The sequence below is a fragment of the Taudactylus pleione genome, unplaced genomic scaffold (genome assembly GCF_031769625.1).
Source record: "Taudactylus pleione unplaced genomic scaffold, aTauple2 ptg000017l, whole genome shotgun sequence".
Classification (NCBI taxonomy): Eukaryota; Metazoa; Chordata; class Amphibia; order Anura; family Myobatrachidae; genus Taudactylus; species Taudactylus pleione.
The window spans coordinates 5,157,521-5,185,000 of NW_028284419.1; the positions used below are offsets into that span (position 1 = coordinate 5,157,521).

The 27,480-nt window shown below is 44.3% G+C and overlaps 1 long non-coding RNA gene across 1 annotated transcript; it reads right to left on the bottom strand.

The window, feature by feature from the left end:
• Positions 1 to 3,961: 3,961 nt before the first annotated feature.
• Positions 3,962 to 23,087, bottom strand: LOC148540762 (uncharacterized). Its single transcript, XR_015880163.1, has 3 exons — positions 23,033 to 23,087; positions 9,645 to 9,779; positions 3,962 to 4,321 (listed from the first exon to the last, which is right to left on the bottom strand). It is a non-coding gene; the product is annotated as an uncharacterized LOC148540762 (long non-coding RNA).
• Positions 23,088 to 27,480: the final 4,393 nt, after the last annotated feature.

The window sequence follows — 27,480 nt, forward strand, 5'->3', positions numbered from 1 at the left end:
GGAAGCTCACTGGGGCTTGTGGCAGATGAGACCTACCACAAGGATCTCATCACAAGCCCAATGATTGTGATGGTTGTGACCATCGCGACCATCACCTGGCCAGGAGCAAGCGGCCAGGAGGCCGGCTTTAAAAACGAAAAAAAGGCCACCCTCATTCAGAGCGAGCACTCGCTTTTTGCAAGCGGTTTTGAATGAGGGCCTTAATGCGTAGAAATTGGGTGTAAGGTAGACTTCTTTTTAACGATGTAGGATGATGACTTTCGACATGTAGCAAGGTATTAAAATCAGTTGGCTTAGTGTAGAGGTTAGTAATGAAAGAGGTCCCCATCTAAGTGATATCAATATCCAGGTAGTGGACATTATGAGGACTGCATTCATAAAGTGAACTTGATATGTTCGTGTCTCAGGTTGATGTTAAACATAGCTGTCGAAAATTGTTGAAGAGTCCCAGACCATAATACAAAAATATTGTCTATATATCTAATGAAATATACCAGATGTTCTTTGAATTCAGGATTGAGAAGACACAAGTTTTATTCAATGTTGAGCATGTACACATTTGCAAATGCGGGTGCTACGTGAGAACCCATAGCACATCCCTTTTCCTGTAAAAAAAAAAGAATTGTCAAAGAAAAAATAGTTTCTGGTGGGTGTTTTTTCTAAAAGTAAAATGAAGAGTTCGATATCAGGTCACTTGTAATCCTGTTTAGATTGTAGAATGGTAGTCATATATTCCAGACCCTGAATATGAGGGATACTGGTGTACAAAGAAACTACATCAATAGTACATAACAGAAGGTCACTTGGAAGCTGGTTTAACTGTCGCAGTTTCTCCAGAAAGGTGTTGGTGTCTTTAAGAAATGTAGGTTCACAGATGATCAGAGGTTGTAAATAGAAATCCAAAAATTTGGATATAGTGCTAAATAAAGATCTTCTGGCGGATATGATTGGACGTCCAGGTGGTGATTCTAAGGATTTGTGGATTTTGGGTAGTGTGTTTATGAGTGGTACAAAGGGTTTATCGGTTTTGAGGTTTTTGCTTGTGTTAGTGTCAATCCACTTATTGGTAACTGCTTCATCCAATATATTGTCTAGTTCATGCTTAAAGGTATTAGTGGGGTCAGTATCTAATTTTTCATAGACTGAGTGGTCCTGTAATTGTCTATAGATTTAATTTTTATAGGCGATAGTGTCCTGAAGGACCACTGCACCCCCTTTGTCTGCTGAACGGATTTCAATATTTTTGTCTTTGCTTAAGGACTGTAAAGCTTGATACTCGTCTGTGGTAAGGTTTTGGTACGTTTTGGGTCTAACTTTAGTTTCTGCTGAGACATGATGGTCTAGTAGTCTAATGAAACTTTTGAGGCTTTTAAAGGACTGGAGTTCAAATGTGGACTGTTTGTCCACCGGCCCTTTGGAGTAGATTACGTTATCAGGTTATTTACCTGCATAGAAATCTTTTAATTTAAGATTACGGTGGAGATACCAAAGATCTTTTTTCATAAGAAATTCTCAAAGTTGCATGTTGGCACAAAAGATAACCCTTTGTTAAGTAATCTCATTTCGCTATCGGTGATGGGTCTATTGGATAAATTGAAAATTATGTTCTCTTTTTGTAAGTTCTTTTTCCTCTCTGCCCTCCACGTCGCGTGCGGGCCCTCCTCCTCTTTGTGCAAGCGTGGGCAACCGTAAAGGGGGTTTCTGGGATACTGGTGTAGGAAAGTTGTCTGTGTCACTTTGGGAGGTATTAGTTGCACTGGATTGATCGGTGTCCACGTGTGTTCTAAATTTATTAAACCTGGTTCTTTGTATCCGATTGGGTGGGGCTCTACCTGTCGCCCAGGAATAAACCTGTTATTCCTGGTAATCCATGTTTACCTTAAACAGTTTTTCTTATTTGTATTTTATGAGTTCTTTTTTATACTCATTATTTGAATATTCAATTTTGTAACCCAATCTGTAGAAACATCACTTGAAAAGGCCAATTTGTGTGTAGTTTCAAAAGTTTTGATTTTATCTTTAATGCAGTTTAACTCCCTGCCTGATTCTTCAATAACAAGAAGAATCAGGTCCAGGGAGCATTTATTTAAAACTGCCCCCCATCTCCTACAAAACTCAACATTGTTTCTTCCTATAGTTGGGACATTTTTTATCCGGAAACCTCTGGGTATTTTCCTTTCCTTATGATAATCGGATAAGGTGACACCATGAAGATAATAGTCAAACCTCTTTCTTCTTTAATTTTAATAGGGAATGGTACAGATCATCAGCAGAGTCTAATCCTGCTGTTTCTAACAGTGTATCTTTGAAATAGAGATTTTCAGCTTCTGATTCGTTGAAGCCAAGATCACCACCAATAGGAAGATGAAGATTTAAAAAGCTACTTCCATCGGCTGGAGTATGGATATTACTAGTGTTGGTTTGTATTCATGATATGCAGTATATCTGACATATTATAAGTGTGCATTAATACACGGCACAATAACATGTCACAAACCAACACTAGTAATATCCATACTCCAGCCGATGGTAGTGGCTTTTTAAATCTTCAACTTCCTATTGGTGATGTTCTTAGCTTCAGCGAATCAGAAGCTGAAAATCTCTATTTCAAAGATACGCTGTTAGAAACAGTACAAATAGAGACATATAGGCAGTAGATAAAAAATTATACTAATAATGAGATCAAAATATATTACAGAAATATTCTAAAAACATAGATTCAAATCTTATCTTATTTTTTAGGTATAGAGGATCATATAGTCAATGTTGGGAAACCACTGAACTAATGTTTTCCTCTTCAAATTTTTTTAATATACCTGTATTTTGATCTCATTAGTATTGTTTTTTATCTACAGCCTATATGTATGTTTTTAATATTGTAAACAGCTGTATTTAATAAATGTGAATTTTTTTATATTAATTTTTATGCCATATACTCCATTCATTCTATCTGGGCCACTAATTATTATCCAAATTTTTATCTTAAATATCTATTCTAATTAATATTGATGTGATGGTATAACTACTTATGTAATTTTGCACTAACTAGCACTAAGCACTTTTTGATTTCTCGTGTGGCACTTTAAGGCGCTCTGATCTGATACGCGGTGTGTAATATATATATATATTATATATATGTTTGGAAAAAACGGTGGAATTATGGCACTGCTTCCCATATGTGTGTAGTGTCCAGGTATATATATTGGAGAAGTCTGGTGTGTCCTTAGTCTTTTTAGTCACACTCTATCCCCTTTCTTATGTGGGTGGCTGCTCAGTCCTCTTGGTTTATTGCCTGGCGGAGCAGTTGATTTCTAAAAATACAAAAGGGCGACAAGGACAAGCGTCTCTGATAGTGTGGTAATTTTAGAAATATTGATTCAGAGATATGCGCTCAATATATATGCGTACAGTTTATACGCTTGTCAGTTGAGCATATCAATTTGGTCTTTCGCAACAACCAGAGAGCTACATGCTGGGAAACACCTTACTCCAAACAATACCCTTTGTTCTCCCCAATTCTCAGAATGCCATGGTTATATATTCACCAGCAACCAGCCACAGTCATGATGCTGCCAGGCTGCCGGCATTGCAGATGAGAAGATCCATTCCCTCACTGTGTTGCAGCTGTTACAGTTTATAATGCATGTGTGTGTAGGCATGTATATACAGTATTTATATTTAATATTATACTATCTGTTCCCTGTACCTATCACTATATTACAGTTGACCGTGCATTTCAGCATGTGATTAAAACATCCTCATAGATCATAACTCACTAAAGAAGAGGACCTTCAAAGCACAAAATAAGCAAAATTAATTATTTTTATTTTAATGAAAAATATTATAAGGTTCCAATGTATGTCATTTTGAAAATATTTCTTGTTTATTATAATTCCATTATTTTTTTTACATACCATTTTTGTACGATAATAATAAAACATGTCTAGACATTTCTGTGCTCTTTTAATCATCTATGTTTCGTCTGTTATGATTCTATAATGTAGAGAGTGGGCTTTGCAGAAATGGGAGCTGAATTACACAATGATATGGAACATGCAAGATTTTAATAAAGGATAAAATTGAATCATGATGTCAGGAGCTGTCTGGAAACTCAAAGACTGGAAAACATGCTGCTTCCCACCCACAGTTCAATTGGCAAACAGGAGATTCACCGCTCATCCCTGCTTTCCATCCCAGTGCCACTTATTGAAGGAACGCAGATGTCCAATTTCTTTCAACCCTGCAATCTGGATGTTATACATTGAATTTGCAGTCTATGCTCTGATCTCTGCTACTTTCACTCTCAATTAGGTGTTCAAGGCTATGATAGAGAAAAGGTTGGACGAAAGCACATAAGGGAAATAATAAGTACCAGTAGTCTTGACTGTAATTTATAACCAAACTGTTCTTATCTGAGCTCTGTAGATCAAATTGGTGTGGACCTGCTTTACTGGGATGATGCTGCAGCTGTTATGTCATTGTGTTGAAGTGATGTCATCCTGTGTGATGTCACTTTTACTATTTTAGAATATCACATGTCAAAAAGCTGGTGTTTATTTTATTATTATCCTTTATTTATATGGCGCCACAAAGGTTCCGCAGCGCCTTACACAGTACATAAATGAGCACACAAGAAAAACAGTTAATAGTAATACAAAACAATGTAGGACAAGGACATGGTTTATAAACATAACACAAGCAGCAGGACCTCAGCAACCAGGTGTTAGGTGCCATTGTGGGGAGTTAGGAGTAAATTATACTTTAAGTAGGGGGAGGAGAAGCATGTGAGGGATGAGGGCCCTGCTCGTTAGAGCTTACATTCTAAAGGGGAAGGGCAGACAGACAGGGGTGACACAGATGGGTAGATAGTGAGGAAGGAGCATGGAGCAGCGGGTTAGGATATGTGCTGTGGTATGTGTGTGTTTAAGACGACCTGATGTTATGTCAAGATTAAGTCCTTCATACATCTATCTCTATGACAGAAAATAGATTTTGTTTATGTGTTATTTACATGAGAGATGTACAAAATAAAGTTGTAGCACTTTAATTATTGTGTGTTACATTTTAGCATCTACATACATCCTGATAAAAAATGGATATATTATGGGACTGTCCCGCCATCCTAATACAGTAGTGACTACTTTAATCCCAGCTGCTGGATGCTATGCCATGCTCCAGTGAGTGGGTGCGTCTCAGATGCTAGAGCCACCCACAAATGGGTGCAGCCATGCCCGACATGCTGTGGTCCCACAGGATGTTGCAGTACCTGGGCCCAGAATTTCTTTTGGTAGCCCTGGAGGTGACGGGCAGAACCAGGTGGGCATAGTGGTTGGGTAGCAAGGCCATGGAGGGAGGGAGGTGGTTGAGAATGGAGGAACAGTAATGGTGGGGGAAGAAGCAGAGGGTTGGAAAGCAGACTGATGAGAGAAAAAAGGGGGAACAAGAAGCATAGGAGACAAGAGGGGGAGGACAGGGATGGATAAAGTAGAGGATTATGTGGGCACTGATTAAGGGGGGTGTTTGTAGTAAGAGTGTTCATGCTATGGACGAGGTAATAAGTGAGATGAAAACTGGAGTGGAGGCTGGGTGATATAGAGACAGTGTGGATTAAGGTTGTTAAATGTTAAAAAATAGAGATAAAAGAACAATGCTACAAATGTATGAGAGCAGCTCGGAAAGTGATATATAAAGAGAGGGGTGTGTGTGTAGTGGGTGCAGGAATTAGTTATTAAATAAATGTTATTCAACTATATGATTTTAGCTCATGTAATAACTCTTTCCTTATTTGATAATATATGGCATTTAATGATAAAAGACTGCCAGAATATTTCCACGCTAAACTTAAGGCACCCATACATCAGAGATTCATTGCAGCAATCGTGCAATTTGCAATTGATTGAAAAGGAAAGATTTTTATACACAATCAATTGTGGCAATTCTGCAATCTGCAATCGATTGAAAAAGGGAACGATTTTTCTACACAATCAATTGCAAATTGCACAATTGCTGAAATCAATCTCTGATGTATGGGGGCCTTTAGACCATAGTATAATAGTGCAGTGAAACTGATAAAGAACAACCTAATGTAATCTGTAAATAACAATAATTCCTTCAGCAATTGGTAGGATAAACTTGAAGTAAGTAGTCTTGAAATTGGTTTTATCTATGGTAATCTGTTTTCATTGAAATTAAGGTTTAAATGTAATAGCCTGTAAATTGCAGGCATCGTCAACTTCCCAGCGAGTCTGGCCAATGTTTTAGAGTAGCAATCAGTTAAAAAGCAAGACCAACCTGGTTTTGCCTTTTAAATGATTTATACTGTAAAACATCGGACAGTCCCGCCAGGAAGTTAAAGATGACTACAATTCGCAGGCTGATACATTTACCCTAACAGTACCCTACCCTCCAACATGACCCGTTCCATTAGGTACAGAATGCTCTGCTCCTGGACTTACCACCTAATTATTGATTGCAGCCACCTGTGTTGAACTAGGTGATTGATGAGACAGGTGTTTCACCTCAGGTGGCTGCAATCATCAATTAAGAAGGAAGTCCAGGAGCAGAGCATTGTGTACCTAATGGAACCCGTCATGTTGGAGGGTCTGGAGTACTGTATTCACACATTACTTTGTTGTCAATGCATGCCTATGTTTTGTACAATGACAATTTAGTTTCAATTTGAATAAAAATAAAAAATAAAACATGGTTTAAATTTCCGTAAGGCTCTGAGTCCATAGTTGCCACCATTTTGGTTACATTTGCATTAGAACAGTAATAAATATTTATGCCACTAATCCTGCTGATCTAGAAGCAACTGGAGCCTGAATTCTGGAAAAAATAAGCATTTGCAGTTAAATATTCTTAGGAGGTAATATTGAAGTGCATAAAGATATTAAGGGGCAGATGCATAGTTGGTGGAAAAATAATCGTCATTTTCGACTGGAAAAGTCTCAAATACAAACAGTATGTAGGTCCATGTGAAGAGCTTAAGATGCATTTCGGTCGACAACATTAGAATATGGATCTGTTCAGAGCTGGATAAAGGCTTTGGGAGGACAGGGGCACTTAAATCTGGTGGGCCCTGAAAAGCAACATTTGGGAAGTGGGGATTGGGTCCTTGGGATGGTTGGTGGTGCATGCATACATACAGTCTGGACAGGTATTATCACATCCAGGGCCGATGCAAGGTTTCCAGGTGCCCTAAGGAACAATTTACCTATTGCCCCTGCTCCCTCCAATTCATAAAATGCCACGCATTAGTCTCCCCAGTTAAATAACATGCCACACAGCAGTGTCCCAAATTCATAATATATACTATATAGAATATTACACACAGCAGAGCGCCAAAATCATGATGTACCTCATAACACTGCTGCTAATTCATAATATGCCACACAGCTGTGCCACAAATTCATTATATGCCACTCAGCCATGAATTATGCCATTAATCTATTTTTTGTGGACTCAGCGGCGCCCTCCAGTGATAGCACCGGCCCTGATCACTTCATCACTCTAGGTACAGTGTCTGAAGCAGCTCCTCCCCTCCTCTCCTCCCATGCAGGGGCGCCGAGAGGTGGGGGGGAGCGGGTACAGATTACCGGGGCCCGGGTTTCCTGAGGGGCCTGGCGGGGGCCCGGGTTTGGCACCGCTCCCCCTCCCTCACAGCAGCCACAGCAGTCTCCTATGCCTGTGGGGGGGGGAGCGATCACACTGATCACGCCCCCTTGGCTTTGAGCAGGGCTGAGGGGGCCCAGAGCACCCCCCTCCCCAGGAAGGGGCGTGGCCATGCCTCTCACAATTAGGCCATGCCCCCTATTACCCGGGTCTGCCGCGGCTCGCAGTGGGCCGGCTCCCATGCTGCCTGCACTGTCTGTAAAATGTCCTGCAGTTGCGCTCCTGCACGGACTAACTTCCCAATTTATTGCTTCTTCAAGTCACTGTGCAGTTCTGCTCTGCAGCTGAAAACAATGGCATGGGGGCCCCTGATAGAGGGTGGCCCTCGGCAGGGGTGTATCTGGGGGTCTGAGCACTCATGGCAAAGTAATGGAATGGCGCCCCCTCCCCCATATTTTCTGTATAAATATACACTCTGTACTTAATATCTCTCCCTAGCCAGCCCCCATGTCTCACCTGCCAGTTACAGTAACACTACACCCTGTCCCATACTCAGCCTGTCACCTGTAGCACTACACCCTGTCACACACTCACACTACACCCTGTCACACACTCACACTACACCCTGTCACATACCTCTGGGGTCCTGGCCCGAATGTCCTGCTGTCAGCCCGCACAGGAGCAGCCAGCAGGTACCCTCCCACATCCTCCACTCCCCGGTACCCAGCGGCATATGAGACAAAGAGTCAGCCGCGGGGCCGGGTGTCCCGCTGTCAGCCCGCACGGGAGCAGCCGGCAGGTACACTCCCACATCCTCCGCTCCCCGGCGGCATGTGAGATGGAGAGTCAGCCGCGGCTGCCGGGGAGGCAGAGTGGGGAGGATCCGGTGACTGGGAGGAGGAGGCTGGGAGAGGACGGATGGGGAGGTGCTGGGTGCTGGGTCGGGTGAGGAGGAAGGGCCAGGAAGTAGGGGGTGGGTGACTCCCTCTCACTCACCAGCGGCTGCCAGGCCCTGGACGGACATCATAGGGGCGTACCTGGGACTCCCCGGCAATCCTGTCTTTATTCTACCCCCTGACCATGGGAGGCACTACCGGGTGGCGCCCCCTCGGCCGGTGCCCCTGGCGAGTGCCATCTTGGCCAATGGGTAGAAACACCCCTGCCCTCGGGCACGTGAAACTTGATTTGGCTCTTTGTCTGGTTTACACAGAACTTGCTTTCCTCTTTGGTCTATGTTGTAAATCATTTATTTTATGTATAACAAATGCATTTGTTACTAGGCATCAATTAAAATACAAAAACCTTTCTAATACAGCAGAAACAACTCCCAGTCTCATGTATACAATCACACAATTCATTTTATTTTAAGGACATAATTTTCTAAACATTACATGAAGTAGAAGGGCACATAGAAAACACTTTTGTTAAGAATGCAATCAACCAAGAACAAATCTATATGTCTAACAGTGCACTTGTTATATGGCAGTCATTGAGTAATTGGCCTTTAAGTGGGAGCAAATCATTACATTTTACCATTGCCTACTTTTTTCTGTCACCCACCTCTACCATTAAATGTACATTAAATGCTCTATCGGTAAAATAAGCATGCATGTTCTAATGAAGAAAAACTGAATTTGTAAATGTATTATGCAAACTTGACACTTTTTGGCAAACAACATGTACAACGTTAGTTTGGAAGGCATACTGTAAGTCGCTGTTTTGACAAGGTATTTTGGGGGAGATGTATAAAACCTTGGAGAGAGATAAAATACTAATAAATCAGTTCCTAATTGTCATTGTACAGGCTGCGTTTGAAAATTGACAGGAGCCGATTGATAGGTATTTATCTCTCTCCACTTCTGTATTGCTCTTCATGCTTTGATACATCTCCCCTATTTGTGCTATGAAATGTATGCATTCCTCCTTTACTGTATGTTTACTGACTGTGAGTCAAGTGTGCTGTTAACACAAACAGGCATAATAACTAGGTTCTCTCTCTCTCTCTCTCGCACCCTCTCCATCTTGCTTACTTTGACTTCCGGTGTGATACTGATCTTCCAGGCCCAACAGATCCCTCTTGTTTTTGTCATTCAGTTTGTTCCCTAATGTTCCCTTTGAAGAGGAAACAGAACGTGCAGTTTACGGGTCTTTTTGTGTCTCGCCAGCTATAATTACAATTATATGGAAGAGATGAAACAGAGCCAGCTCGTTACATCAGAGATAGTTGCTTACAGATAAAATGTCCTGACACTAGACCAGTGGCAGACCCACCAGAGTCCTCAGTACATACATCTTTAGTCTTCTTACCCAACATACTGGGACAGATGGATTTCACAAGAATGTAAATATCATTCATATAGGCCAACATATAGGGGGGAATTCAATTCTCTTTGCAGGGATGTTGCTCCAGGGTTAAGTGCCCTTCTTTAGGAATAACAAGTGCCAGCATCACCAGACATTATAGAACCACTGCAAACTGCAGTCCACCTGTGAAGAAAATATTAAAATAAGCACAGGACGCACACACGAAGGGGATAGTATATTTAAAACAAATAAAAGTCATACTTAATTCATGTATGGACTCCTCTTCACTGCAAGTAGAAATTACTGGTCTTCAGAAAACAATAGAGCTGGGTAAAGTGTACAGTGCTTTGAGTAATGACAGCCCCTTCGGTGTGTGCGTCCTGTGATTATTTTAATATTTTCTTCACAGGAGGACGACAGGTGCCAGTGGGCCTATAATGTCTGGTCATGCTGGCACTTGTTGTTCGAAAAGTACCAGGATACCAGGGCAGAATTTTTGGTACCTGTTGTCTGCCTGAAAAGATCAATATTACAGTACTTTTTTTTTTTTTTTTTTTTAGACCATCAACTCTGCACCCACCACCACCAAGGGTGCAGGGAATAGCCTTGGCACCTGCGGCAGGATAATGTGATGTCATGGTGATGTGTTTCCTCCTGCTACATAACATAACACCCACCCCCCCCCCCCCTGCTGGTTCAGCTGGTGCTGGTTATTGTAAAATATGGTGAATCCCACACCATTTTTTCCACCTATTTTGCAGTCCCAGCCCAGGCTGAGAGGTGTGCGGAGCTGGTTATGGATTTGTTTGTTTTTGGGGAGGACCTGCATGCTTTTTTTTTAAATTTAACCCTTTTATTACATTTTACCCAAATGGAGCCTGCACAGATAATACTAATCTGTGCAGTGCTTCTGTTTGGACAAGTTTGCCATCGTGTTTGTACTAGGATAGGCCACCTAGGATATGAAAATGTCAGAGCTGAAGCAATTCTAGTATTAGTACAGGTTGAGTCTCCCATATCTGTTATCCCAAAAACCGAAATATTCCAAAAACCGGAATATTTAGGTGCATATGTGACGTCACCTGACGTCATGACGTCACTAGTATCAGCGGCCAATGACTAGCGGTGTGGGCGTGGTCCACATGCCAGGCCACCCCCCGCATCACCCGCCGGACCCCCAGCGGCAGCTGCCGGACCCCTCGCCACCCATAGCTGTGGGTGACCACCCACAGCATATGCGAGCGGCCAAAAGGATGGTCATAATGGTCAAGACCATCGGGCTTGTGACGAGACCCTGCGGTAGGGTCTCGGAGACCGCAAGCCCTGGAGTGATTTTGGCTCTATCAGAGCCAAAAGCACTCCCACTGACATCACTAGTGATGTCAGTGGGGCCAGACTCAGACGGTAGGTGTTCCCATGGGAACGCCTCCGTCTGGCAGCCACACCCCCGGCACGCCCAGCAAAGGGGGCGTGCTGTCAGTCACCATCGACAGCACGCCCCCTTTGGTGCGAGACCCGGAGCGACAGCTTGGCTGTCGCTGTCCGGGTCTCACGCATGCGCACGACGGAGCTCCCTCCGTCGTGCGCATGTGCATTGGGGTAACATCGACCCGCTTGCGAGCGGCCTGAACTCGCGAGCGGATCTGAATGACCCCCACTGTTCGCAGCGGTTCAGATTCCACAGAATCCGAACCGCTCATCTCTTATATATAGAAGGTTAACATTCCTATTTATGGGAACAGCTACCTCTTGTCACTGGTCCAGAGGGCCCCACACAGTTTTTCAGTCTAAGCAGGGGCATATCTATAATGGGTGCAGGGTGTACGGGGAACACGGGCCCCTGGGTGCAGGGGGACCCCACACCGCACACCCTGCACCCATAATATTACTTACCTCCCCGGCGTCCCACGTCAGCATGGGCGTCCGGTGTTGTAAAACGACTGGAAAATGGCTGTGGCGGCCATTTTCCCGTCGTTTGCGCATGCGCAGTAAAACGAAAATTTCCACAGCGGCCATTTTCCCGGGGACCTTTGCATACACTATAGACTCTGGGCATACTCTAATGCTCAGAGTCTATAACTCAGGCGCTGGTCGCGCACAGTTCAGTGCGCTGCCGGGCAGAGAGGAGACTGCACACGTGCCCCCTCCTCTCTAGAAATGCCCCTGAGTCTAAGGGTCCACACAGTCCTTAACCCAGCATTGTCTCAGATGTAAGTAAACCCAAATATAACTAGGCAGTTGATGGAATAGACCTCTCTCATCTTTTCACCTCTCTACGGTCCTCTGTCTCCCAGTCTGTTGGTTTTCTCCCATTCAGGGCCTGATCAAAGGTGGACGGAGTTGCAGTAGCGTCTTCCTACTGAGACCCCCACTGGCTGCAGCTCTGATCTGCCGTTCTGTGCAAATAGTTAGTCTAGCTGATGTCCAAATGATAGTGCTATCGGGCATTAGAGCAGCCTAATCAGAATGTCTGACGGTACATGGTTGCCTGTGCCAGTGGAACTGCATCTTTAGACATGGTCCCTGACAGAGACAAACCCCCAACATGCCTGCTGCCATAAGTCACCACCCTGGAACGCCCATTGGAATTCCATTCATCTACATGCAATCTCAATCTGCTTATCCATCGGGAGGCTAGTGCAGTGTGTCTCAGACGCATGCACAGAATTAAAGCTTTAAAACATGCCACTAAGCTTAAACTGCAAGTTGCTTTATACAGTGTAAAGAAGTTCTATTTATATACTGTATCTGAATTTATAAGTAAAATATTGAGGAACTTGTCAACGCAAAAATACTTAAGATTATCTAAGAATACGGCAAGGACATTTTATATTCATAATGTGGCTAATACAGATCCAATATCAAGCAGGGAATTAAGTAAGTTTACATAATATACAATGTCAAGCATCTTTATTGGTAATATCTACATAAACATCTGTGACGTAAAAAAATTCCAAATGACAAGATATTTCATGTTTAGTCTGCCTAGCATGTTCTCTAGCTCTGTGTTACATGAAAACTGTCATGTGGAAGAAAACAGAAAACTAAACGTCATGTTATGGAGTGATTGTCATCTCTGAGGTTATAGATATGATCTTTATAGCACCAAAAGCAGGGAAATCCCCATTTGAATAAAAGCGTGGTATTGTACTGTTATTTGCATATTAAAAATATCGCTTCATTTTCTGAGAAACAACAACAACCCTTTACCTCAGTCTCTCAAAGTGAGTACGGTACTAGAATATTAGTGCTCATATCCCCCTTTCTTCCCATTCTGTGTCACGCCTGTCTGTCTGCCCCTCCCCTTTAGAATGTAAGCTCTTACGAGCAGGGACCTCTTCCCTCATGTGCTTCTCTTTACATTTTCTTCTACTCATTACTCCCCATAAGGGCACCTAACACATGACTGACAACTCCCGGCTGCTTATTGTGAGTGCTTTTATCGCTATTGCAGCAATGTATATAAATTGTGTCCTTGTCCTACACTGTAATGTACTGTAAGTTACTAGTTTCTTGTTCACCTACTAGTTTTATGTACTATGTAAGGCGCTGCAGAACACTTGAGGCGACATAAATAAAGGATAATAATAATAATAATAATAATAATAAAAAAATGCAAACACTGTTTTAAGTGCAAAATATGCACTGACCACAGCGACCAATCAGCTTTTATCTGTCCTTTGCAGGTTAGGCAGTGACAGCGATTGACATAATGACATAGTTGTTATGGTTTAGAGCAAATTTTGCAAACTATTTATGATTAGATTACATTTGGGACTGGATGTAGTAAGCATCGCATCCGCAATGTCGTACATACCGCCAATATCGGGTACATACTGGAAATAATATCGCTGGGATGTACCTTGAAAATTGCAAAGGACAGCGCCTCTGGTAAGAGCTGTCCATTGCGATTGAGGGACTAAAGGTGCCCAACAATATCATTATCGTACAATCGTTTACAAAAATGTTTAAAATGACAAGCGGTGCTCGCTCCCGCTGGTTGTTTAGACGTCTATCATCGGGCAAACATGCTGGACAACCTGACGTTAACATCAGGTTCACCATGTTTGCAGATGATTGATGTGCCTACACTGAACAACTGCTCATTCAGTGTAGGCACATCACAGGTGGAATCGGTATGAAATACCGCCGGTTCGATTCCCGGCAGCAGCAGCCCGACAGCACTGGAAATCCCGATCGTCCCTAGGTAAGTATTAACTAACCTAACCTACCCCCCTAACCCTAACCCTCCCTTAGGGGCAGGGGCACCGAGAGGGGGGGGGAGCGGGTACTAATTACCCGGGCCCGGCCATGTCAGGGGGCTCGGGCCGTCCGCAGTGCTGTAGTTTTCTTTTTTCGTTCAATCTTTATTTTATTTTTAGAAATGCGCCTTTATTAAAACTCTGCGGGTGGCGGTCCTGGGGGGTGAGGGGGGCAGTCCCAGGGTTGGTAGGGATGTAGTCCTGTGGATTGGGTAGTGTTAGCCCCTGTGACCGCACTGTCTCACTCACATCTACTGCCACTGCGGAGCTAGCGGTCTCGCAAGATGACGATGTCATCCATCATCAGGTGATCTCTTCTTGAAACTCCAGGCGCTCAAGGCGGCGGGCGGAGACTATGAGGGACGGGCTGTGTGATCATCATCAGCGTGGGCAGTAGTGGTTGTGGCCGCAGCAAAGTCATGACAAAGAACTCTGAATCACAGTGTTGTGTGTGACTGAGGGAGGAGCACAGCAAGAGCCACTGACTGCTGTAAAACTTGTGAGTTGTGCTGCAGCTGCTGAAAGCTGTAAATGTATTCTTTATAATTAATTTATAAATATAATGCAATCACCATTAGTGAGCTATGGATATTGGTATATATCATATATATATATATATTATATGATATATATACTGTATATGTGATATATATATCTATATATATATTTTTAGGTATATCTCTCTAAAGGGTTGGGTATGGGATGCTGGTGCTCGGGGTCCCGGCTGTCAGCATTCCAACGTGGTTAAGATACCGACACCTGTCGGTCAGTATCCTAGCACTCCCCCTCTCCTTAACCCTCCCTCCTTAGTGCATTACCTTGTCTAAACCTAACCTCCCCGCTCCCTAAACCTAACCCTACCCCCTTATTGCATTACCCTAACCCTTCCCCTAGTGCCTAACCCTCCTCACCCCGGTACTGGATGCCGGGATTCTGACAGGTGTCGGAATTCCAGCACCGGCATTCTGAGCGCCAGGATTCCTGAAGTCAGCATTATGACCACATGTGTGTGTGTAATATATATATATATATAATATAATGTGTATATACATGTGTGTGTGAGTCATATATACGTAAGGTGTATATACGTGTGTGTGTGTGTGTGTGTCATATATATGTAAGGTCTGGCACTCGCTGGTGTCAATGAAGCTGCTTAACGGGTGCAATGCCCCCAAAATGCCGTGGCCACACACAGTCTAAGGGGGGGCCCCGGAAGTTGCTTTACCGGGACCCAGGATTTCTCTTGGCAGCCCTGCTTAGGGGTGCCTAGCTCTAACCTCCCCCCAAGTGCCTAACCCTAATCCCCCCCCTCTAAGTGCTTAAACCTAACCCCCCATTCCCCGCTGCCTAAACCTAAGTCCCCTGGGGGGGGTGCCTAACCTTAACCTCCCCCGGGGGTGTCTAACCCTAACCCTCCACCTAGCCTAACCCTAACCTCCCGGGGGGCTGCCAAATCTAAGTCCCCCCCGGGAGCCTTAAACCTAACCCTCCCCCCCACGCCTGTCCGCTCGCGGCACCCGGCATCCCTTCGATTGGGATGCCGGGCGCCGGTCTCCCGGCGTCGGGGAAATGACAGGCATTTCACCCTCGCTGGGATATGACAGTCGGGAAGCCGGCTGTCGGTATAATGTCAGCCGGCTTCCCGATTGCATCCCTCACAGTTTGATAAACAACTGCACGATTGTAATGTTGTAATCGTGCAGTTGTTTTCATTTATTTAAGTGGATGGGCACCTTTACCAGGTTTACGACCGAGAAGTCACTCTGGCGTCCTTCTGCGCATACACAGGAGGATGCATGCTCTGCTGGGGGAGGGGGGCTGGGAGGGATCTCTCTCAGGGGGCATCCAGAAAAGAAGCCCTTAGGCTTCTTTTGGGTAACGCCATCTAAAGCTCCCCGTCAGACAGACTGGTTCTGGGTCTGTCCGGCGGGTCACTGCTGTATTGCACTGCAGTGGGCGACGCAATAAAGTGTTTTTGTTGCAGCCCATGTGACATGACATCACTCGCGCCGCACCATTGAAAGACCGAGCAGAAAAGCTTCAGCGGGCAGCCAGAAAACATAGGAGATAAGTGAGGGTGCTGGGGGGACACTGTGGGGGAAGAAGAGTGCGCTTGTTGGAGCATGGTCAGACCACATAATGGAATCTGTATAAATCACAACTACAGTTGGTAGTAAGAATTGAATATTAATGAATGATGGCGTAGATAGCCTGAGGATGGGAAAAAGATGTGAATTTATATTATCTTTGGTGATCTAGCCTCCAAATATCTAGTGGTGAAGCTGTTGAGCAAAGTCCACAAAGGTTCACGAGACCCTGGACCTCATTCAGAGTCTCTCGCTAGGGCACACTCACTCGCTGGGAGTGATAATCGCACATCTGCGCATGTGTATAATTCGCAGTACGCGTGCGCAAGTCATTCGTTGCGATCTGATTTTGCTAGTTCGCAAGCCACTTTCAGGTCGCTGCTTTGAGTGACAGATAGTGCAATTTGTGGGTGGTAACAGGGGAAGGTGCTTGTGAATGGGGGTGTGGATGTGCGAACGCAGGCATGTCTGACCGTCAGAACGGCGTTTAATTGGTGTGCATAATTAGCAAAGTAGCGTCGTTCCACACGTGACTTGGTTGTTTTTTAGCCTGAACTGCTCGCAGTGCTTGGGGTAGGTTAGGTCAACGCCAAGCGCTGCGAGCAGCTCCGATGGCCCTCGATGTTCACGATTAATCAGACTGTTCCCAGAGATGACGTGTGCTGCGAGTGACAGGTGGGAGGTTTTATAGTCCAGCGTACGCTAACTGCCGTCACTCACTAAGACATAGACGGCGTCCTTACAGCGCATAGAACGATCGCTTGATTTGCATACCCGGCCCCTTTTTGCAAGCGAGCAATCGCAACTTGCCAGAGACTCTGAATGAGGTCCCCTGTCTTCTGATCTGTACAATGTTATGGACAATGCTATTTTTCAGCAGGAACAAGCAGGAACTCATTATGGTATTAAAATCTCCTGCTACAAACAAGTCTCTGTGACAAAAGGTATTAATGACAATTAATAAAGTATGGAGGAATTTGGTAATATTGTATTGGGAGCATAGATTAAGTAGATTTAGATTAGTCATTCTCATAGTATGCACTTTACATCTAGAAAGCTGTCTTCAAGGTCAGGACAAGGTCACACTGTGGGGGCTGGAGGGACTAGAGACACTGCAGGGGCAGGAGGGACACTGTGTGGGCAGGAGGGACACTGGAGGCTGGAGAGACACTGTGGGCTGGGGAGATAGAAGGGGTTTTGTGATGGAGAGACAGAAGGGGAGCTAGGGTTGGAGAGACAGAAGTGAGCTGGAGAGACATGGGGGAATAAAGCTGGAGAGTCACTCTATAGCCACAGGGGGATGAGGCTTGGGGACAGTAATCTTCATTCTAAAGAAACATTACTAATATAAATGGTACCAAATTAGCAAACACAGTTTAATAATATAAAATTGTTTGATCAGGAAAGTTCACATTTTGCCCTTCACCAAAACTTTTGTTACTATGTTTTATCTGATGGAACCTCTACTATATGACAATGACATTGGTTATATTCCTATACAAACAGTTTTATTCCGGATCTGCTGCATGAATAGTGATTACCAACTGAAGTCACCATCTGCCCAGGGAGGAACAATTTTTTCAGAGGTTCCAATAGAAACCACATATAGGTAAGGCAGACTCTCAAGTGACTGGCCCTTATCTGCCTGGGCCCCAGGATGAGGAGCCTAAATAAATGGGTTTACCAGGCCCCATGATTTCTGTTGCCGGCAATGCATCCTGCTTAGGATATAAGCAAAACATTGCAAAATTCTCATAAAATCAGGGCTATCTGAGACTTTTGCTGAACTGTTACACTATATGCATGGGCACTTGCTGTAAACACAGGGTGGTGTTTAGAGTTAGACGTGAGGCAACATAGTTTTCTTGGCCAAACATCTGCCAATGTTTAATTTTTTGTCAAACTGGGCTGGAAACAATCTTGTTCAATAAAAATGAAATGAAGCTGGCAAAATGATAAGTTGTTCCACAATATTGGCAAATGACTGAAAAGCAGCGTGTGTTCTGCAGCCTTTACTCATTTTAGTCCTTCCCTTACTGAGTGTAGGGCAACTAGAAGGTTTCACAAACAACTGGCTTCGTGTGTTAGTTTCTCTAGCAGAAATTAAAAAATAATATCATTATAGAGTGTCTTTATTGTATGCAAGGTACTAAAATAGCACACTGCCATCACATAGTAAGTGAACACCTGAGATCATAAGCTCCACTGGAGGTTAGGGTTAGGCACCCCCCCGAGAAGGTTAGGTCTAGTGTGCGGAAGGGGGGGTTAGGTGTAGGCACCCCCAGAGGGACTTAGGGTTAGGCACCACCCTGGGAGTTTTAGGGTTAGGCACCACCCTGGGAGGGTTAGAGGGGGGGGGAAGGGGAGGGTTAAGATACTTACCTTTCTACGTCGGGATCTCCTCCTGTCGGGCTAAACAGCCGCCGGTATTTCAATCCCATTCCCAATCATGACAAGGTTAAATGCCAATAAATAGCACAATATATTCTCATATTTAGAAACATACCCCCAAACATAGGCACCATGCCCCCAAACATAGGCACACTGCACTGGAGCTCACCACTGTAGCGCACGCAGGGGGGGTTTCCGAGCACACAGAAACCCCCCCCATTTTTTTTTTTTGAAAGACGGAGTCAGAGTCAGTGGGCCACCCGCGGCCGCGATTGGAGCTGCCGCACATGTGCAGCAGCTCCTCAGGCAGAGAGCTCTGATCGGAAGAGCTCCCTGACTGGATACAGCAGATACGGATAGCCGAGGGAGCTGAGGCGCATGTGCAGCATACTATCTGCTAGAGTAGCCGCAGCGGTGAGCTCCTCCTCCTCTGCCCTGGGTTTATTTATGTAAGTACTAAGGGCCTGATTTAGAGCCGGACGCAATTAGCGCTCGCTCGTCCTGAAAATAGGGGTGGCTATTCAAATGAACCGTTTGCGGTCTGTTCACGCCTCTAGGTCTGAACGAGCGAACAAAACTTGCGGACGTTTTTTGGGAAACTACGCCCCCTGGCCACTCGCATCCTACGTCATGTCCGCTATTTATTAGATTAATCGAGTACATCGACCAGGGTATGAGCTGCTCGCTATTCTTGTGGTTGGTTTTTGCTGCCACAATTTTGCGAGCAGTTCTGGCTATTAAATAACCCAGTGACGTGGTCAATGACGCTGCTGTTTTAATTATGCACACCCATAAAACGCCCGTTTTGACCTTTAAGCACGCCTGCGATCGGATCTCCACTCCCAGTTTTCAAGCTCCTTCCCCTGTTACCACCCACATACACCTCCTCCTGACACTCAAATTATCAGGCATTCGCTATTTTGCGAGCACATGAATTTCGGCCGCACTGACTGGTTCGCGCATGCGTATAACGATCCGTACACATTCGCAGTTGGGCAAACATCGCTCGGAGTGAACGAGCGGCCGCTTACGAGTGGCTCTGAATCAGGCCCTATATGCTGTATGTATGTATGTATGTTTGCCATGTGTGTGTGTATGTTTGCTATGTGTGAATGAATGCTGTGTGTATGTTTGCTATGTGTGAATGAATGTATGTATGCTGTGTGTATGTTTGCTATGTGTGAATGAATGTATGTATGCTGTGTGTATGTTTGCCATGTGTGAATGAATGTATGTATGCTGTGTGTACAGTATGTATGCTGTGTGTATGTTTGCTATGTATGTGTGAATGAATGTATGTATGCTGTGTGTATGTTTGCTATGTGTGAATTAATATACGTATGCCGTGTGTATGTTTGCCATGTGTGAGTGCATGCAAGCTTGTGTGTACAGTACAGTATATACACTGTGTGTATGTATAATATATATGAAACCCCCCCCTTAAAAATCTTGCGTTTGCCACTGCACCAAAGCTCTTGATGGCACTGATCATGCAGCTGCCACAGGCAGAAGATCTCAAGGGGAAGTGATGAACAAAAACAAATGTACTTCAATGGGCAAAATGCAAACATTTGCTTGAGAAGGATACTCATGAGCAGAATAATGTAGCAATTTATACAACCAATGATGGAGGACTACATAAATTGCGCTACTGTAATTAATCGAAGTGTGACCGTCATCCGCTGCATTACTGGAAAAAAACTGTATAGTACAAGCAGTCAGAATTAGCCAAATCTGCCATAAAAACCATTAGAATGATTAGATGTCTATGTGTGGAGAAAAATAACATTTTAACTAAAATGTACAAATAAAAAAAAACTGACAAAATATAAGATTTTTATATTTACCAGTCTCAATTGCACAGTGCTGCTCTGTCCTGCCTTCACAAATTGCAGCACCTCTGAGTCCCTGCACACAGGGCCGTAACCAGGGTGGTGCGGCGTAATCTGTAAGGGGCATTACTACCGTTTGGTCATACTGTGTGATGGGCATTACTACCGTGTGGTCATACTGTGTGATGGGCATTACTACCGTGTGGTCATACTGTGTGATGGGCATTACTAGCGTGTGGTCATACTGTGTGATGGACATTACTAGCGTGTGGTCATACTGTGTGATGGACATTACTAGCGTGTGGTCACACTGTGTGATGGACATTACAACCTTGTGGTCATACTGTGTGATTGATGGACATTACTATCGTATGGTCATGCTGTGTGATTGATGGACATTACTACTGTGTGGTCATAATGTGTGATGGACATTACTACTGTGTGGTCATACTGTGTGATTGATGGACATTACTACTGTGTGGTCATACTGTGTGATGGGCATTACTACTGTGTGGTCATACAGTGTGATGGACATTACTACCGTATCCGTATGGTCATACAGTGTGATGGACATTACTACCATGTGGTCATAATATGTACTGGGCATTACTACTGTGGGCATAATGTGTTATTGGCATTACTACTGTGTGACGTAACCTGTAAGGCAGAGATTTTCAACCTTTTTGAACTCGTGGAACACCGAACAAATTTTTAAAAGTACAAAGGCACACCATCTGTCCCCCATGAAGAAAAACATGCACATTGGTCCCCACGGGGGAAAATAAAGCACATTTATTGGCCTCCACGGAAATTGGATTCCACATAAAAAAAATAAAACACATTGGCCCCCATTTAAAAAAAAAACAATCATACTGGCCCCCACAGATGGGAAAATAATACACATGTTCCCCACATAAAAACACAATTACACTGGTACCTCCAGAAAGCAAAATAAAACAAACTGGCCCACAAACGAAAATATAAAAAAAAAAAAATAATCACACTATCCAGAAAGCAAAATAATATAAATTGCCCCCACATAAAAACACAGACTTACACTAGCCCCCACAGACAGTAAAATAATACACATTGCCCCCAAATAAAAAAAAAAACATATTTACACTGCCCCCCACAGACAGAAACATAATACATATAGACCTCATACCTGGAGCTCCATGTCCCTCTGTAGCGTTACTGGGCAGATCCTTCAGTCCCTTAGCGCCGGTTGGTGTAGGCTTGCAGCAGTCACATTCACTGCTCATCAGCAGTGTGAAGTACTGTGCAGGCGGGACAGCGATGCAGCGTGCGTGACCTATGATGTCACGCTGCCGTGTCTCCACTGGTATGGCCCAGGCAGGGGCTAAGTCACGTGGAAGAGCTCAGCGCTGCCCCGGCACAAAGTTAGGGAAATAAATAGATACAGGTAAGCTGTGGGGGGCATCTCCCGGCGGCACACTTGGGAACCGCTCACTAGTGTGCCGCGGCACAGGGGCATTACTACTGTGGGCATAATGTGTAAGGGGCATTACTACTGTGTGGTCATAATATGTAATGGGCATTATTACTGTGGGCATAATGTATAATTGGCATTACTGCTGTGTCACATAATTTGAAAGGGGCACTATTACTGTGAGGTCACCAATGCTCTTTCTGGCACAGGGCAGCAAATGTCTAGTTACAGCTCTACCTGCACACAGGATTTGCTTACCACTCACTGTCTGGGGGAGAAAGAAAATCTTGTGAGATGTTGATGAGGTATTTCAAGAGATCAGAAGCTGTACGGCTCACTCCTACTGAAGGAGTGGCCGGGGAACCAGAGGGAGGAAAATAGTCTAGTCATCAACACTAGCCCTCCAGATGTTAACCTAGAAGAATTGGATCCTATGGGCCTGTTTCTGAGTCAGACGCAGATGCGCCTTTCACCACAGATATGTCCCGTCTTATGCACTTGTAGCTTCGTACGGTTGTGTAAATCCATCTCAATGCATCTTAGATGCACCATTGGACGCCATATCAAAACTTGCACCCGCTCCATGACAGATGCAGTTTCTCCATCTGAGTATGGCGTCCTGTGTGAGCGGTTGTGCGTCTTTAGACACAGCCGTTGTCAGTAACACACTTGCTACACACCCGTATCTGCCTAGCCACCCCTCTATTACCTATTAAAAAGAAAAAAACATGTGGATAAAAATAGCCTCCAAATGACACAGCATAATAATTTATTGTAACAATAAAGATATTTAGCTACACAGTAAAAACAACTGACTAGTCACTGCAAAAATGTATCTGTGTTCAGTCTAGAATATACATAGATTCAGCACTGCTGATCATACAATGAACTAGCATATAAAAGTAATGACACATAAACCATACATACAACATAAAATATGAACCATATAAATGGCAGTAAATAAAAGTCCAGCTGGATAAATATAAATGAGGTAGATGAAATCTAGAAGTATAGTTTGGATAAGGAGAAATGGAGGATCATGTAAAATGTCAATGGACTGCTTAATGTCCGTGTGTAACATATGAGAGTTACCTTCCTCTAAAGCAGTGATTCCCAACCTCGGTCGTCAAGGCACACTAAAGCTGGCCACACACTAGACCAACTTACATCCAACCAGCCAATTTATTGATTGGTTGGAATGAAAATCTGGTAACGTATGGGAGTATATGATGATCAGCAATTTGCTTCCAAATGCCGGAAAATGGACAAAAACTGTTGTTTAAACAAATTGTTTAGATCAAACATTTAACAAACTTGTCTGAACGAACATTTTCATCTGTTTTCTGGCATTTAGGAGCAAATTGCTGATCATCATTTACTCCCATACGTTACCAGATTTTCAATGCAACCAATCAACTAGTTGGCTGGTTGGACAGATAATCTTTAGATGCGTGGCCAGCTTAACAGTCCTAGTTTTAGTGATATCTATGAGTGTGCACAGATGGTTAAATCAATATAACTGAGGTACTAATTAAGTCACTTGTGCTCAAGTATGCCTATCCCTAAAACCTGGACTGTTAGTGTGCCTTGAGGATCATGATTGGGAACCCCTGCTCTAAAGGCTCATACACACTAGACCAGTGGTTCTCAAACTCAGTCCTCAGGACCCCACACATTTTCCAGGTCACCCAGAAGGTGCACAGGTGTAGTCATTCCTCACTGACACATTATAAAAAGATCCACAGGTGGAGCTAATTATTTCACTTGTGATTCTGTGAGGAGACCTGGAAAATATGCACTGTTTGTGGTCCTGAGGACCGAGTTTGAGGACATGTGCACTAGACAATGTGCTGTATGAACGATATTGGTGAAACATTTCCCTTGAACATTTCCCTTGAACTTTCTGTAGTGCAGGACAAACAATGTTGGGTGAACACACTGCCACATCCACTGAACAGACAATTCTTGACAATATCGTCAGATTGGCCTGCATGTACGGACGACAAAAGACATCGTTAACTACCCGCACAGGGCCGGCGCTTCCACTAGGCAAGCTTAGGCAGCTTCCTAGGAGCGCCGGCAACTAGAGGGCAACTGGCCCTCCGATCACCCCCCCCCATATGCCAGGTGCCCGCTGAGATTGTGTTACCAGCGGGCACCCGGCTCCTTCTCTAACCCCTCTGGCGGCACCAGGCTCCTGACCAACCCCCCCCCCAGCGGCTGCGGAGGACGGAGCTCACTCTGGGTCCCGCAGTGCACTATGGGAGTGAGCATTTAGTATTTTAGGGGAACTACTACTGTGGGCATTGTGTAAGACCTAAGTTAGGGGGGCCCCTTAAAAATGCTGCTATGGGGCCCAAAAAGTGCTAGTTGTGCCCCTGATACTGTATATATATATATATATATATATATATATATGCACATACTTCAGCCTGCGCCCCCCTCTTCGTACTCGTTTAACCCCTCAGGTGTAAATGACTTTGCACAGGTAGAGTGGCAGATAAATTTTGTGTTTTATTTATATATAAGTATATGTATATACTGAACGACATGAACGATATATCGTTGAACAAAATCGGTATCGTCCATAAAAATCGTTTAGTGTGTATGTGGCTTTAGTTTCATAGCATAAGCACCCGCTGCTTTCATAAATTCCTTCTAACACCAAAAGACTTTGTTAATGATCCTGTGTCATTGTAGCGCTCTGCGCAGTGGCATATCTATAATGGGTGCAGTGTGTGCAGGGCACACACTGCACCCATATTATTTAAAACTTACCTGTCCGTGGTCCCACAGCGGGTGTCTGGGCTGCTCAGAATACTGGAAAATGTACCGCCGTCACGGCCATTTTTTACCGGTGTTCTGCGCATGCGCAGTAGACTTCGGGCAGAGTGTGCCCGGAGTCTACTGCGCATGCACAAAACACCGGGAAAATGGCCACCGCTGGCATTTTTCTGGCGTTCTGCGTATGCGCATTAGACTCCGGGCACACTCTAGTGCGTCAGTCGGCTGCCGGCCACCGGGCAAAGAGGAGGGGGCCCTGCATGGGGAGTGCACACGGGCCCCCTCCTCTCTTGAGACGCCCCTGGCTCTGCGGCAGCTCTCTGTGTTGAATCCATCCCGAACCTCAAATGTCCTGCGGCTCACTATCACCGCTGGGTCCTGCCAGCTATAGTATTGGGACCAAGTGCTGTAGCAGTTAGCACTAGGGCATGCAGTGTGCCAAGATAAGCAGATACACCGCGTCTTATTGAATTGAAAACCTCAATTCAGGGTACTTGGTGGGGAGCAAAGCCTCTTGAGCTCAGGGCCTGATTCAGACCCGGTAGCTATCAGACGTCATCTCACTGCTGCTGATGTTTGCTAATCTGCGCATGCGTATGCATCGCAGTGCGCGATCTACTTATAGCGATCGGGAAGCACTCGCTCGCCCTGCAAAGACAGCCCAGTATAATGAGTGACAGGAGAGGCCGTTTGTGGGTGGTAACAGGGGCAGTCCAGTAAAAAAGCTATACCCACAGCTATACGAGCGTCCAGGAGGACGCTTCATTTTTATGGAGGGTGGCCCTCATTCAGAGCGTGCGCTCTGCTCAGAGCGTACGGCTCTGAATGAGGGCCTTAGAAAGGAGTTTTGCTCCAACATGCTGGCATGGACAGCCTCCATGAGTGCTGCTTGCCTTAACACTGCCACCCTAAGCCCATCCATGACTTGGGTAAGGGTGGCAGTGGAGGATGGGGGAGGCACAATTGATGGAGCTTGTGCCATCACTCCATCCATCTGAAGGCTTTCAGCCATGTCACTTCCTATAAAATGGAAGAAATTTCTATTATTTTTGGCAACAAAAACAAAAAAAGACAGATAGAGAGACAGGTGTATGCAAATTATTACCAGACTCAGCATGTGGGTCATCTTGTGGAGGGTCCTGATGGTTGATTTTTGCCTCCTCCACTAACCTCCAATCTAAGGCCCCCAAAAGTAGATGTTGCCTTTTGGTCAAAGTCAAGGTGTCAGGGAGGGGACCTCCTGGCCCATTAAAGTGTTTTCGCCGTAAATTCAGCTTATTTTTTAGTCGGCTGCAAAGGTCACTCCACCTTTTGAAAAATGTTGCATCATTAATTTTTGAAAAACAAAATCTTGTTCTGAGTTATATAGATATATTGACCATTTGGCTAACAATTAAAAAAAAATTCAATTGTTGGTTTGGTAAACAAGAGTAAAAAAAAAATGTTTTTTTCGCCAGGATACAAAATAAAGTTAATTTTATAATAAACTAATTAGTGGAGTGCTTCCGATTGATGATCTTTGTAAATTTCACCCTGATTTTTTCCTTTAAAACGGAGGGTATGTTATGTCCAAAATTTTATCTGGTTAGTGCCACCTAGATGAGGGTATCTGTTAACAGACAAGGTTTATCTTGACCTTGTATAGTTCCATCTGATGGGCCAGCCACATTTGGAGGTGATGTGTTTGCATATGCTAGAGGCAGTGCCAGATTAAGGTCCAAATGGGCCTGGAGCTGAAATTCATGAAGGGCCTATTGTGTTCCATTGCTGGGGGTGTGACCAGCACCACGGGGGTGTGATTAGAGATGTGGGATGTGTGACCAGTATTTTTTGAGGTGTGGCCTGTACTCTAGGGTGTAACTAGCGCCTACCTTCCCTCCCCTCTTTGCTTATATCAACAGTGTAATGTGAAAATCTGTAAATGAACAAAGGGAAACAATCCTTGTTAATGTGTCTGTTAATATGACAAAAAAATGGCACCTAATGATGCAAATGTAAAACCCCTCTACAAAAGAACATACGGGTCACCTAGTGATGTCATTAATGTGAAATATAAAAAAAGAGACACCTTACCTTATTATAAGCTACAGGGGTATATTTATTAAATTATGTAATTTGCCCCCTGAAAATTAAGAATCCTTATCTCCTCAAGGGGTCTATTTATCAAGCAGTGAAAGCGGGGAGAAGTGGACTAGTGGAGAAGTTGCCCATAGCAACCAATCAGCGCATGCCTGTTATTTTATAAAGAGTACTTGATAATTGCTACTTCAAAGCTGATTGGTTGCTATGGGCAACTTCACATTTTTCACTGCTTGATAAATAGACTCCCAAATCTTAGCAATAAGGATTCTTGTTCCATTTGGATGCATCAATCTTAATCGCTAGGACAAGGGCTCCGATGAGAACCTGTCTGTGATCACTTTACTTCTATCTACGGACCCCCTTAAGGCTACTGCGACTTTCCAGCTGTGCAATGCGGCAAAAGCTGCAAAACACTTCGGGACATCCTGCAGCCCTCTAGAGAGGGATCACAAGATCCACTACAGCAGGGTAACAACACTGTCAGCATATGAATTGTCGTCTTCAGCAGAAGGGTTAGGCTATGTGTGGAGGATTAGGGGTAGCAACTCACAGCTTGGAACACCACATCAGCTGACACCCAGACAACACCGCTGCGCTGACATCCAGATGACACTGCTGCACTCAATAGCTTGGTAATCGCCCGCAAATCATGCAGTCTAATGTCTAATACGACC